Source organism: Pipistrellus kuhlii, unplaced genomic scaffold (genome assembly GCF_014108245.1).
Source record: "Pipistrellus kuhlii isolate mPipKuh1 unplaced genomic scaffold, mPipKuh1.p scaffold_m20_p_1, whole genome shotgun sequence".
Taxonomy (NCBI): Eukaryota; Metazoa; Chordata; class Mammalia; order Chiroptera; family Vespertilionidae; genus Pipistrellus; species Pipistrellus kuhlii.
The window spans coordinates 94551328-94566718 of record NW_023425404.1 but is presented as its reverse complement, the minus strand read 5'-3'; the positions used below and the strand labels follow the sequence as shown (position 1 = coordinate 94566718).

Genomic DNA, 15391 nt, shown 5'->3' with positions numbered 1-15391 from the left:
CTTCATCCAAGCTCTCAGACTGCTTCTTCCTTAGTCTATGCAACCATCCCACCCACCCACCAACTCCCTAAGCTCTACAATAACTTTTACATTGACTGTGTATTCCCTTACATCTTACTGGGGATGGCCAGGGATGCAGACCTTAGAATGTGCTGAGGAGACCCCCTAAGGGAGGAGGGCCCCTTCCTGGGCCCATATGTAACTAGAAGCAATCTTTCAAGGAGGATATATAGGCCCAATCAGAAGCAGAAGTTTTGTCAAGTAATTTGAGGGGTCTCTGTCTCTAGAATCTGCAACTCTTTAAACTTTCAGGTGCTCACTGTATCATCATTGTCTCCAGTGATCAGAACCTCTGGCCTCCTCCCACCTCAAGTGTGTCCACACCAAGGAACCTCTTAGAGTGTGCCCCCCACCACACCTGGGAATGGTGTTCTATTTAGCAACGAACAAATCTCTAGTAAGTGGCTAGGATAGTCAGGGATGCTTTTCTGGAAACTCTAAAATAACACCCCTTTGGGGGCTACTGTATCTGTCCCCACACTGGTCCAGCCTGAGACAGATGGCCTGCTGTTGGACTGTTTCCATGCACATGAGCAGAGGTATTCTTTTAGGTCTTCTTGGCCTCAGGAACATTTTGAATCAGATGCCAGGAGAAACAGATTGCCTTCCCTTATTCTGGGTGTGTGTGTGGGTGGATGGCTTTGAGGAGATTGCTCCCAAAACTGTGTTTTCCCTTATATCTTCAGGATGTGACACACTTCGCTGTCTGCTCTTTTGAGGCTGGTTTAAATTGTGAGATTGCGTTGGGGGTGACACCTGCACTACCTCTGCCCCAACTGCTAAGAGCAGTGGGTGGGTGAGTCACTTTGGGGAACATTCTTTGTGCTCTTTCCATAGGGATTCCCGTTGGTTACACTACAGTCTGCTCCCACTGCTGGATCAGTGTTCCTAAAATAGGCCATCATTTGCCTGCTCAAGAACCATCCCAAATCTTCTGTTTCTCCTGGAATAAAGCCTCAGGCTTCAGTCTCACCTTCAAGGTCCTTATCATCTTCATTGTTTTTTCCAACTGTGACCCTCATTCCTTCTCTACTAAGCTCTCCTTCCAACACACAGGTAGAATGGCTGTCTCCACACCAGTCTCCTGGTTAAAATGACCCCTCCCACTCCTTTGTTGCCTATGTAAAGTTCTGGAACGTCTAGACAGGCTTGAACCCAAATTTGCCTGCCTCTTCCCTTGGAGGTCTTTCTGAGTCCCTCAGTTCATCCCTACCCTGCTACCCCTCCACCACCAGCCCCACTGGACCTGTTCATTCTCCCATGACTGACCACCTATGGCTTTCCCCTTTAAGGAAGATTTATTTGTGAAGGAGCACTTACTAAGGTGTTGTCTGGGAGTGGGAGAATCACAAGGACTAATTCAGTCACGAGAGCAGGTCACAGCAGAGCTATTGTGACCTCCAGGCTTGAGCAAACAAGAGGAAGAAATTGTTAGCAAAACCCACAAGGAGAGAGTTTCAAGAAGATGCATCTCTGGCCCTGCCTTTCTGTGAGGTCTCAGAGTTAGAGCTTTATAGCTTATTAGTAGATTGGTTCTTTGGAGTAGGTTACCTAATAAATTACACAATAGGAATGTGAGTTTGTCTTACTGACCATGCTGGCATGCCTGCTAACTGGGAAGATGCCCTGATAGGGATCAGTTTGCAAGGGGTGGTGGGCAGTCCTCCAGGGAAGAGATTCATCCTGAAGGGAGAGGCCGCTAACACACATTTTACCCAGTTGTGAGTGGACTGAAGTTAGGAGCACAGAGTGGCAATTGTTTCTTAAGCCTGTTCCTCACCTGGCTCCTTGAACACATGTTTGAATCTCACGAAGAGCAGTGTACATGCATGTTCATGTGTGTTTCTTCTTGGGGAAACTCTGTAGTAGCATTCTAAAAGATGTTTTATTGAACCCAAAACACATTGGGTACTAGGCATCACTGCTGTGGGACCCCTAATGATAGACCATGACACAAAATGAAGAGAACTGTCTCCCACCCACACAGACCTCACTTTGTTTGCACTCTCACTCAGTCTCCCTTTGCTCTTCTGTAAAAAATTAAGCAATTGTATAGTGTTTTACAATTTGGAGATATTCCTGTTTCTTACTCTTTATGTCTCAGAACAAGCCTGTGATGGAGCCAGGGATTCTTCTGTCCAATTGTCAGATAAGGGAGTGAATTCAGCGAGGTCACAAGAATGGTCCAAAGTCCCACACAGGTGGGAAGTGATGGAACCAAATCGTGAGCTTGACTCTAAAGAACAGGCCTTCTCCCCCCCCCCCCCCCCCCCCGCCCCGACACTGGCTGAGGAGAATTATTACTTTTATGTACAGAAAACTCAACAGCACACACTTAGCCAAGCTTAGTGGCCAGCTCCTTTGTCTTGGCCTTCTTCAGCTTGCCGATGCTGACTTTGGACTCAGGACATTGTGTCCCAGGTGGCGGTGGATCTAATCGTATCTGTCGTTGTAGTTGGTCCAGATGGCCTCCACCAGCTTAGCCAGAGCTCCCTGTCTTCCGAGTTAACCTGTGTGAAGGCGACAGTGGTGCAGATCTTCCTGTGGACGAGGCAGCCCAGCCTGGCCTTCCCCTTTCAGGGGTCTTCAAACTACGGCCCGCGGGCCACATGCGGCCCATAGAGGAGTCTGATCCGGCCTGCCAGGTTTTTTGGGCAGTGAGCGCAGCCGAGGTGTTACAGTAGGAATTAGTAGTTCATATAGTCCGGCCCTCCAGCTGTCTGAGGGACCATGATCTGGCCCCCACTTTAAAAAGTTTGAGGACGCCTGCATGCAGTAGGGGACCCCCGTCTTCCTGTGCAGGGTGGGCTGGAACACCACCAGCTCGATGGGGTCCACGTGGTGCGCTATCACCACCAGCTGCGCCTTCTTGTTCTCCACCAGGTGGTGATCATGTTCACCTCTGCTCGAAGAACAGGAGGCCTCTTGGTGGGAACATCCCCTTTGCCGGCAGCTTTTTTCTCAGCTTGGGCCAGCAGCCGCTGCTTCTTCTCTTGCTTGGTCTCAGGCCTGTACTTATGGGCCAGCTTCAGCAGCTGAGTAGTTGTTTGGTGGTCGGTCCAAGGCCTGGGTGAACTGGTTAATAGCAGGCAGCACTTTCAGCCACTCATAGAGAATTGCCCTTTGCCACTGCAGCCGAATGTAGTGGAGCCTCTTAACAAAGCGAGTGAGGTCCCTTTTGGGCTGGATGTCCTGTCCAATGCCAAGTTCTTGGGCCTTTTCTCAAACAGGGAGTTGACCACCTTCTTGACTTCCTGCTTCTTCATGACAGCAGGGGCGGGTGCCAGCTTCTTCCCCTTGGCCTTCTTCCCCTTTAGCATCTTGGGCAACACAAGGAGAGCAAGAACAGGCCTTTTTGATTGGACCATATTCAGTCCTCTCCCTCCATAAACAGAACCTTTCTCTGAATCTTCCCCGATTCTTTACCTCTCTCCTTCTTTTGGCTCTTCCCTTTCCTCATCTCCATCTTCCACATCCTCTCTGCTCTGTTTCTCCCTCCTTCTTCTTCCCCCCTCTCCTCTTTTTCTAAAAAGCCAAAGGTACTCTCCCAACTGATGTGCCCAAAGCATAGTTTCAGGAACTTCTTGCTGGCTTCTTGATATCAAGGGTGACTGTACATACATGTATTTGTTGGGAAGGGCTTCACCTCCATGGGAAGAGTAACTGACTAGGAAACTTTCTGCTTCTTGTATCAACCAAAGTGTTGTTTGCAGACAGTACATAAAAATTACAAGCACTATAAGTCATTGAGCAATCTTTCCTTGAACCAATTAGATTCTGACATCTGCTTACTGTTTATCTTCTGACTAAGGAAATGGAAAAGTTGACAAATAATTTAACCCAACAAGAGTAGGTTCTTTATTTTCCCCCTTTTGTGAGTGTGTTTATAGAACACCAATCTGCCAACATCTTCTAGTCTCTCTGGGGCACTGGCAAAAAATATAAACAAATATTTATATTTCATGAATTCAAGACGGTTTTCATATTGTTTTCATGTTTAACTGATTTCAAATGAACGGCAGTGGCCTTTAATGTGGTTACAAGAATTTGCCATTAATTTTCACTTAAAATTGGATCCAGCTGGTATGTATGGATCCAGCCTACACTGTATTCTACTTCTTAATGATTTGCCTTCTACAAACTCCAGTGGCTTCCCCCTGGCTGATTGGCACAGCAGCTTAGTGGGGGATCAGTCTCCTATTACATGTGAACACAAATTAAGTTCAGAAAATCACTCCTATTATGGAGCTCTTTGCACATAGAATTTGAGGCTGGCATTTGGGGTGAAGACCACAGAAGAGAGTCTGCTCAGCATGCCATCCTTTCCTGGTGGCCGAGATGCTGGCTCCAGCTCCCAGCAGGAGACAGAGCTGGATTGCCAGGGCACACAGGAGTGTACTCCAAGGTTTCAGAGCATTTAAAACACTTACCCTTTCTGCTTTGGATTTTGAGTGCATCAGGGTATTGTCCTAAGTTCTTTGTGAAGTTTCAAATCTTCTCTCACTTAGTCTAAAATATTGACATGGGTGGTGGAACAGAGAGGGACTGTGACAGAAAAGAAGAGTGAGCCAGAGGACTAGGATTCTGCTCTTTGGGGAGAGTCACTGTTGATATCAAGAAGCACTTAACCTCAGTTTCTGTTTAATTAGCATGACCATATAATTTATTGAACACTTTTGTAGGGGAAACAATGTAAACTTGAGTGGAAAGTTGGGAAAATAAGCTTAGAGTGTATATAAGGCCCACCTATAAACAAAGCAGGCAGGGGTAGTAAAGTTTCATACCCATGTTAACTTTAAGGAAAGAGTGTGTTCCTGGAGGGCATTGTGAAGGATACAGCTATTTCCCAGCTCACTGAAAAATAATTCCCTGATTGATTAGCAATATCTACCCTGGTCACTAGGAAGGAAATGGCAGCCCCTATGCATTTATTACCACTCTTGCATTGGAAGACCTTCAATAGCCACTTTGCTTCTATTTTTGTGAATCATGCTGGAGGTTGAGATCTAGAGAGCCAGACTTGGAGGCCTAGGGCAGTGCCTCTTAGAGTTGAATGCGAATGCTCAAATCTTGTGAAAAAATGAGACTCTGCATTAGTAGGTCTAGGGTAAAGCCCTATATTCTGCATTGCTAGTACTCTCCCAGGTGATGCCAGTGCTGCTGGTCTATTGGCTACCCTTGGGACAGCAAGGATCAATGGCAGCACTCTGAATTGGGGGCAGTGCCCTTTCACTGCAGGCTTAAAACCTTTCACATGCAACTGATGTTTGTTAAACACATTCTGTATATATGCTCCTTCCCAAGGACTTTCCACATATTAGTTTATTCCTCTAGACTGCCTTTTGATGGTGGATAGATTATTTTCCACCCTGGCACCTATTTAAACAGTTAAAAAAAAAGTTTTTTTTTTTTGCAGATGCAGTGGGCTTTAGTACCTGGCCTAAAGTCTATTTATGGTGGAGCTCAGATTCACACCCAGATCTTTCCCCTGCATCAGGCTGGCCCTTTGAGCAAGTAACTCGCAAGCATAATTGGAAAGCTAATGCTGTGAGTACCCTCAATTCAAATGTGGCAGCTCTTGTAGCTGTGTCAAGGTATTGGACTGATGCCAAATGGGCCCCCAGATCATGTCAGAAGGCCAAGTCCTGACTCGGTGACCCTGGCTCCACCATTTGCGATGGTTAGTAGGCAGACAGAAACCATCCTGTGACCCTGGGTTTCTTAGGAAAGAGCCCTCTCCGACTTTATGAGGGTTTTGCAGCCAGACAGACTCAGCTTGAAAACTAGCCATGTTACTTGACCTTGAGCAAGTTACTTAACTTCCCTGAGTGAAGGTAATTTCACTAGAAAAAAGATGATAAACATTCTTGCCTTTCAACATTGTCGGAATATGAAAATTAATATTGTAGTAAAATGCATGGTATGCTACATAGCACAAGTTGGAGCACCCAATTTCCTCCTTTTGCCCTTCTGAAGAACTGTGATGGTTTATGTTTGTTATTCACTGTACAAATACTTTAGATTCTTCTTCAATGCAATAGCATAACCATAAAAATGGGTTCAAAATGGAAGTTTAATGTGGCACTTTTCCTATTTACAATAAAAATAAGAAGCTACATTAATTACTAAGTATTGTTGACCTTCAACATAAAATAGCCAGTTATTTCTACCAGCAAAAATAGGCTTATTCAGGAATAGCAAAAAATTGCAACTCAGTAGCAAAACTATAGGCAAATCTAGCAGACAAAGGAGAGAATGTTACTTTTATAGAGTAAAAGGATGAAGCTGGGCAGGGGGCTTAGAATGAAAATCCATTAGAGGAAAGTGAAAGTTTAGGGTGATGATTAGTTCTCATTGGCTGACTTGCAATGTTTCCCATTGGCTGGGCTTGTTGCTAGACAAGAAGAAAAATCTTCCTTCCTCTTCTTGGGGTTGTAAAGTAAAGACACAGCTTGTTAGAAATGCAAGGTACTCTATAACTGTAGTGGTCTTTCTTTAAAAATTTTTTTTTTTAAATTAATCCTCACATGAGGATTCTCCCCCCCACCCCCCCATTGATTTTAAAAGACAATGGAAGGGCTGGGAAAGAGAAATATAGATGTGAGAAAGACACATTGTTGGTTGCCTTCTGCATATGCACTGACCGGGGCTGGGAATTGAACTTGCAAGGCAGGCATGTGTCCTTTACTGGGAATCAAACCCTCAACCCTTCGGTGCCATGGGCCAATGCTCTAAGCATTGAGCAACACTGGCCATGGTGGGGGGTGTTTGGGTTTTCTTTTTTCATCTCTACACTATCAATCTTTCCTGATATAACAACAACAAAACTATTTAAGCATACTTACAAATTTGTACTCTAAAGTATAACATGTCAGCACCAAGAGATATTCAGTCAGCACAAACAACTTTGAAAACTAGAAGCAAACTTCAAATATGTCCACATTGTTATTTGGCATTAGCAAGTATTGCAACCTCTGCTGCCTTATTTCTTCAGTGAACAGTGTTAATGTTGCTAAATTCTATTGTCACAGAGTGTTCCTTAAATAGTTTTTAATTGGTTTTAATTTGGATAAAGAATGTTTTGCTTAAGATATAGAGGCAGGAATTGCCAAAAGGAAAATGAACATATAACATTCTATAGAGAAATGTGCAGGCACGCTGTAGCATTCTATACTCCCTTGACAAATACATAGATTCTTTAAATTTTGTCAATTTCACTTGCTGATGATTTTCACAAAGCAGTAGTTTAATTGGTAATCTAATCTCCCAGTGGGCTACTAGAACACCTCTGCTTGACCTTCTGCATGTTCTTTTCAGTGGACTTTTATCCACATGAATTAAGATGGTGGAAAAAATGCAAGCAAATCTGCAATGGAATTTAATCTTGAAATTTTAGGTCTACTTAGGTAATTAATGTTATCAATTACCTGTGAAAAAGGAAGCAACATAAAACCTTTCTTTAAAAACTACCGTTGAACAGGGTGGTGTTGGAGGGGTGAGGGAGAGGTGGGAGAGGTATAGAGGGGATAAAGGTGTTGGAAAAAGGTTCTGAATAGAATAGGATATTTAAAGTCCTTTAAAATTGACATCCTCTCTTCTTATTTGATTTTAATGTTATAATTGAAATTTATGAAAATATAGTTCACTAGGAATACAATTTAAAGTTTTATTTTAAAGACCTTACACATTTACTTTTTAATTGCTGTCTAGTTCACTTTTAGAAAAATAGTGCTAAAGTTATATGACTCAGAAGAAGCATCTGTGAAAAATAAGAATAATGTATTGAATTTTTAGAACAAAAAAATACTGTTAAAGATCAAAGAACTGTTATCCTGATACTTTGGCAAATAAACAGGAGGGAGCAAATGATGCAAAACCCTTTTTGCTATCATGGTATTTTGCCAAAACTTCAGCTAAAGTAGTCTGTCTGTCTGTCTGTCTGTCTGTCTATCTATCTATCTATCTATCTTTTCTTTTCTTTTCTTTTCTTTTCTTTCTTTTTTTTTTTAAGCTGGGAAATATAGTCAGACTTTTTTTTTTACCCGACTTTAGCATAGTTCTTTGTGTATCAATGCAGATTTCATTAAAGAGTTCTGCATGCCTTAGGCTTAAGGGAGCCACATTTGCTCTGACAGCTTTGTCTTTGCAAATATCAGCCAAGATGCCTACAATCTCTTGGCTATAAAGGCAGAAAGGGTCTATATTGTATGTAGCATTTAGGCATGCCAGACTGTTCAAATGGAATCTGGAATAAAATAAGTATTAGAAACTTATCTTTCCCAAAGTAGATTTGAATTATGCAGAGGTAAATTAACAAGTGCAGTGATTACTATGATATATCTACACTTCTGTACTATGTAATGTGACCTTGGATTTTCTTAGCCAATAAGATATCAAGAGGCAGGATTTGAATGTTTCTGTCTAACAAACAGAAGTATGTATTTATGATGACTCCATAGATCGATGGATATAGGATAGATATACTTTAATATTAATGGAATTTAACTCACTCAGTTGTCAGGGAAGCCAGTGTAGCTCTCACCAGTGGTCACCTGGCTAGCTCATGAGACTCTTAAAAGCAGTTGCTTGTGTAATACTCATAGCCGGTTCCCTAGAAACTTTCAGTGCACTGGGGTTCCTGAAACATTGTATCATCCTAGTTTGGTTTCCTACTCTCACAGTCCCAGCTCCTGGAGATGAAGGCCTCCACAGCCTGCCTCAGCTCCAGAGTCCCTCTCCAGCCTCCTGCTGAGCAGGCCTTTGGCCCTTCTGCTCCTGCTCTTCTGTCCTCATGTTCTGCTTTGCTGAGTTTTTCTTCTTCTCTGCCTGCCTCATTCCTACTCATTCTTTTTTAAGTCATAGTAGGGGATTTTATTTTCTTTAAGTATATTATTTGTTGTTGATAGTATTACAGATAACTCTCACTTTCCCCTGTGCCCCCCTCCTCCCAGCCCCTACCCATCCTACTCATCTTTTAAGAGCCAGAATAGACCCTGTATTAGTTGAGGTCCTGGAAATGATGCATTAGAAAGAGTGACTGAATAGCATTAAGGAAGGGACTGTTTAAGGGAGTGACTTGGACACAGAAGCAACAAGAGACGTTGCGGCACTCTGAGCCTACTGACAGAGAGGAATCCAGAGGAACACGGGGCCCTGTTCTTTCCTTCTGCTGTCCACCCCCTGCATGTGGAGGACAAGAAGTTCTTTATGCCAGGTGGAGGCGGCTGGGGCCTGCACTGGGAGGGCAGCCCTCCGTCTTCTGAGCAGCCCTGGGAGTCCAGGCCAGAGAGGCTTGTCTTTTCTCTGAGACCTGGGAGCACATTTGGTCTGGTGGAGCTGATGATTCTTTATGTTGTGCTTGCTGCAGGATAGTGTTCCCTCTCTCTCTTGTGTTTGCAGTGGATCGTTTCCCCTCTTTTACGTTTCCTGAAGCAGGAACCTTACATTATTATTTATCACATAGAAACGATAAAATATCCTAGGATTTCTTGTGTCTGTTTTGAACATTCTGTCCCTTTGTTGTTCCTACCCCAGGCCCAAGAGACATCTGGACCCAGACCTGGGTGTTAGTAGATTTGGGAGGGATTAAAGTAAGGGTGACTATTCAGAGGGTCAGGACCTGGTGTGGGGCATTTTTACCAGATGTAATAGGAATGAGAGCACTGGAGTTAGCAGAGAAAGCTGAAGGTCAGAGCCAGAGAAGTAAGGGTGAGAGAGCAGGAAGGGTCACTAAGTCCAAGATGCCAGAGATGGGGACTGAAATGGGATGTGAGCTGGGAGTGCAGGGCTAGATGGACCCAAACAAGTGAGTCACTATCAGGGAAACATTGGAACGATGGGAAGGGTCTTGGGTGCAAGGTTAGAAAGGGTGATAGAGCTATAGTTTAGACCAGGGTCAGGAACCTTTTTTCTGTCAAGAGCCATTTGGATTTTTATAACATCATTTGAGGGACATAAAAAATTAACAACTTAAAAATTAGCCTGCTATATTTGTTCAAACATCTAAATAACTCATCCCTAATGCCTTGGCGGGGTCAGACCAAATGATTTCTCCGGCCTTATAGGGCTCACGGGCCAGATATTTCCCACCCCTGGTTTAGATCTCTGTTGTCCAAGAAGGTAGCCACTGGCCATCTGTGCCTATATAAATTTAAATAAACTAAAATAAATTAAAAATTAAGTTCCTTGGCCACTAGTTCAAGTGAAGTGCCCAACTGTGCTGGCCACAAGTTAGAACATTGACACAGTCACAGGATGCTCTATTGCACAGCTTGGCGCAGGACATCCTAGAAATTTTGGAATCCCAACAACACTTGAGAAACACTTGCTTGAACTGATCTGTTCTTATTTGTTCTAACATCAAACAGATCTGGCTCCATATCTTCACTTTGCTGGTGAATAATCGTGTGATGAGTCCTCGAACCTCGTTTTGTCATCTAAAATATGAAAATAATAATAGAGGACTAATCAGATTGAGGATCAAAAGTTATCTTTATTGGTCATGGATGCACAGGAGTTGTGAATAAATATTAGCTCCCAGCCTCCCTTGCAACCACAAGGATATTAACCAGCATTTATGAAGTGCTCATCCTCTGGACTCTGAGCTACAGAGTAATTGTGATTGCCTCATTCATCCTCACAGTACCTCGGTAATAAGGGGACATTGTTGTTCCCATTTTGCAGATGAGGAAATGGAGCCTCAGAGAGATTAAAACACTTGCTTGATGTCAGGCAGTGAGTGGTGGAGACATGCTTCTGTGTACATGATTAAAAACTGTCACACATTGCTCTCCGCTATTTCCTACACCTTGAATCCTGCATCATGCTTGGCATGGGCCCAGAATGATGTTTGGTTGCTAACTGGCACACAAATTCTCATATGAAAATATTTTCCCACTGATTTTTAGAGAGAGTAGAAAAGAGAGGAAAAGATAGATAGAAATATTGGTGTGAGAGAAACACATCAATTGGTTGCCTCCTGCACAAGCCCTGACCAGAGCCAGGCCTTGGGAGAAGTCTGCAACTGAGGTAGGTGCCCTTGACCGGAATTGACCCTGGGACCCTTTGGTCTGCCGGCTGATGCACCACCCACTAAGCCAAGCCAGCTCAGGCCATCATTTTTGATAAATGTTACCAAAAACACTGAAAATTTCTTCAGCCTGGATTATTGACTTTAACCTTTGTTCCTCTATAGGGGCCTTGAAAACAGATCCAGTGTTATTCCATCCTTGTCTTTAATCATGTGCGTAGCTGGCAAAGGTGACTTTAGCTGGCCAGGAGATTTTAGGAGCACCATGATATTGGGCAGAAAGGGAGGAGATTGGTTGGGGAGACTTCCAAAACTCAGACTGAAAGGAATGGACCATGGCTTTGAATACAAGCAGCCTTACTAGTAAGTGGGAGTCTGGTGTGTCCTTGGATAAGTCTTTATACTCTTGGAGTTTCAGTTTTATTTTTTGGCAGAAAGAGAAAGGATCACACTCTCTGTGGTGGTCTTGAGGATGAAATGAATCTAAAGACCCAGTGCCTGGGACACCTGCCCTGGGCCAACATACTCTCACCCCACCCCGGGAAGCTTCCAGGTTACTGCGAGCTCTTTGTTTATTGAAGGAAAAGGAACCCTTATTGTCTGGACCACACATTTTAAAACAAACTAAAGTTGCTGTGTCCTGGGAATTATACAAAATATGTTAATTTTGATTATGATTGGGAAGTATCTCATTTCCTCATGCACATGTTAAGATAACCTAGCTTTGCAGAGGATGGGCTCTTAGCCATCCCCAGAGGTGGGCCTGGGCACCCTACTGCCTGCATAGGTGGCCTGGAGTGACCGCAGGGCCTGCTAGTCAGCTCCTGGCTGATGTTACAAGGGAGGCCTGGAAACCTCTGTACTGGCACTGAGATGATTTAAAGGAAAAAGAAAATCATGTGAGAACCCATATAGTACTTGGGGCGTGGGAGGTGATAAAGACTGGGTGGTTCGCCAGCAGTTAATCAAAGTACCTTTGAGCCTGAAGTTATTAGGTGGCATCAGACTAAAGAGAAACCTGGGGTTTGCTGGTCTCCCTGCACCTCCTCCTTCAATTTCTCAAGAGGTTATTTCCTCTGGTGAGTCCCAGCATGAGCTGTTTTTTCCCCGGGGCATTACTTGGGGTCTGTGGAAATTCTGAACAGCTCTGGGTGGGAGTCATTGTGTTATCTGAAAAGACCAAGTGTTAGACTCGGTGACACTGTCCCCAGGGTGGGATGCAGCAGTTTGTGTGGAGAGACTGATTTTAGAGACAGACCTCCCTGGGCACCAATCTTGACTCTATCTATAATGAGCTGTGCATCACTGAGCTACTCCTTCACCTCTTTGACATTTTGGAGCAGCAGCTTTGTATTGGTGTTTCCAAGGAAACAATGCCTTCTTCTAATGACCACAGCAAGCCTGATGGCGCTGACAGCATTCCTATTTTATGGATGATAAAACTGAGCCTTTACTGGGAGCTGCCAGGCCCAGAGCAGCCAGGTCTGGTGTGGCCAGGCCCGGAGCAGCAGCTGCCAGGCTGGGAGCGGCCAGGCCCGGAGCGGCCGGGCCCGGAGCAGCCGGGCCCAGAGCAGCCGGGTCAGGTGCGGCCAGGCCCGGAGCAGCAACAGCCAAGTCCAGAGCAACTAGGTCAGGAGCAGCAGTGATCAGACCCGGAGCAGCTGGTTGTGGAATGAACCAGAGCAACAGAGGCCAGGCCCGGAGCAGCCAGGCCCGGAACAGCTCGCTCCTCGCCTGCCCCTGCCCCACGGCTGCCTCTCAGACATGGCTGGAAACTTTTGTGGGAACTTGAGGGTCTGCTGAATCAAGTGTTGAAGGCTTAGATCTGGATGTGTTGAGTTAGTATAGTGCTGGGGTGTTGATCTGTGAGTGCCTTGTGTGGGGCCTGGATGAGGCTGGTTGACCTATTTGGAAATGTCTTTTGTGTGAAATGTATCATTGGGCATGTGGAGGTATTATTGATATGAGAAAATGCTAAGTAACTGATTTACTATCTGAAAAGGGATTTACTATCGGGGAAAGGGAGGGAGGAAGAGACTGAACATAAACTGTGCACCTATGGATGAGGACAATGGGGGATGGGGAGGAGGCGGAGGGTGGGGTGGGAACCTGGTGGAGGGGGGAAGAAATGAGGAACCTTTGTAATAATATGAACAATAAAGATTGATTAAAACAAACAAACAAACAAACAAAAAGATAAAAAAAAAAACTGAGCCTTTAGAAAGTGAAGTGACTCCCACTCTCCTTACTCTCACTCTCCCTCTTTTGGTCACTCTCACTCTTTCTTCTAAACATGTTTTGAGTTCCTGCTAGTTTCACCTACATTGTTATTTTAAAAAATATTTTTTGAAAAATATTTTAAAGATGAGACATGGTCCCTCAGGCTGCAGATCAGTGATGTTCTCTCAAGTTGGGTGAAGGGGTAGGAGTTCCCCCCTTCCTCCACAGAATCAGACATTCTATCCTCATAGCCAGTCGAGTTTCCTTTCATCTAACTCGGACCCTTGGCCCAAAGCTCTGAATTGACCACAGGATAGAGACCTTGCGATAAGTCATTTGTGCAGTCTTGGCCCTCTGGTTTGACAGGTGGTCAATAGTAGGCTTTGCCATCACTCAGACCCCTTGGGCAGAAGATCAAGGCTTTGGGTTCTGGCAAGGACATAAAACAAGGCAATGGAAAGCAACAATGGGGATAGTTTTCAAAAGCAAGCATTCTTGACCGTTGTCCAGACTCTGGTAATGTTGTGTTTTGAGAAAAATCTAATTCACGGGGCTGAGGCCTGAAGAGGCAGGTCAAAGGGCTCAGAGAATATCAGGGAGCCTTGAATGCTGGGCAAGGGCAGGCCAGCCTGTGGAAGACTGTTCTGCCAGCTCTGAGGGTTCTGTGGGAACCCTCAAGAGGTTGTTTTTTAAACTCTCTTCTGGCAAAGGAGTGGAGAGAAAGTCCTGGGATCTATCTCTGCCCTCTCCCTGAATTGAAGCCAAGCTGGACACACTGGTCCTGCTCTGAGATCCACTCCTTCAGTGTCTCCAGGGTGTGTGGGAGGTTCTCAGAGAATGCTCAGCAGGAGGATTCTATTTCAGCCTCAGGCTATGTCGGTGAGAGCTAGAAACCAAGCCTGACCCCAAACCAAATGAAGTGCACCCTCCCCACACACACGGTCTGTTTCTGGGGGAACCACTCCTGGAACTTGCTCCTGCCATAGCTCCATGTTTTTCAACAGCCCCAGTATGGTGGCCAAAGATCAGGACCTGCGTCTGAAAGCTTCTGCTCTGCCCATCTCCTCAGCTCTCGCCCCTCTTCTGGACCACTACTTCTTTAAAAGTAATAATTTTTTATTCTTATAGTTATGGGCCCTGGTCCAACATGGAAAGGAAGGTGGCTAACTAAGGAGCAGGCCCAGAGAGGGGAAGGGACTTGCCCAAGGTCACACAGCTTGATGGAGCAGAGCTGGGGCCAGACTTTCTCTGACTCCCAGTCAGGGCACTGTCCTTCAAAGTCCTCACCCCATCAACGAGTTGTTCTTCAGCTCTGGCTGGTGTCTCCAGGCTGCCTTCTCAGTTTATCACATATGTCTCCTTTTAAAGTATTACATATGTCTCCTCCCCCACCCCCTCCCCATTAACCTCTCCCTGGCAGGGCCCTTCCCCCAGCACATGCCCTCACCCCCCTAGTGTCTGCGTCCATGAGTTATGCTTATATGCATGCATATAAGTCCTTTGGTTGACCTCTTACTTCAACGCCTCCCCTGCCTTCCCTCTGAGGTTGGATGGTCTGTTTGATACGTCTATGTCTCTGGATCTATTTTTGTTCATCAGTTTATGTTGTTCATTATATTGCCTTCTCAGTTTAAAACATCATCACCTAGAAGTACCTTGACCTTTTAGACCTCACTAGGAACAAAACAGCAAAACAAGAAACAAAAACAAAAGGTAGTAAAACCCCCCACCATTCCCGGCCCTGCTCTGAGTAGCTTTCACTGCATTCACTGCACAAGTCTGAGGAAAGGTTTCTTCCCTGGCCTGCATGACCAGGTCATTTTTCAAGGGAAAGCAGCATGTTACGGGATCACACCGCATCCTGCCTTGTGGGTGCTTTATGCTGGTACAGTTAGGTTAGACTGTCTTCAGGAGCACCAGCCCTGCTATTGATTTTTCTTCAGCTGTTTTCATTAAGGCTCTGCCCTCCCCCTGCAGAGCCAGGGACATAATTGCAGCACAGGGAGGTTATCTCCCCAAAATAAATTTCATTTCTTATCAAGTGGCTGGAGTCCTCCCTGTCAGCGACTATTTGTACAGCAG

General features: G+C 44.9%; 1 pseudogene; it reads right to left on the bottom strand.

Moving 5' to 3' along the window:
- Positions 1-2349: 2349 nt before the first annotated feature.
- LOC118729906 lies at positions 2350-3380 on the bottom strand (annotated as a pseudogene).
- Between the last annotated feature and the right edge of the window lie 12011 nt (positions 3381-15391).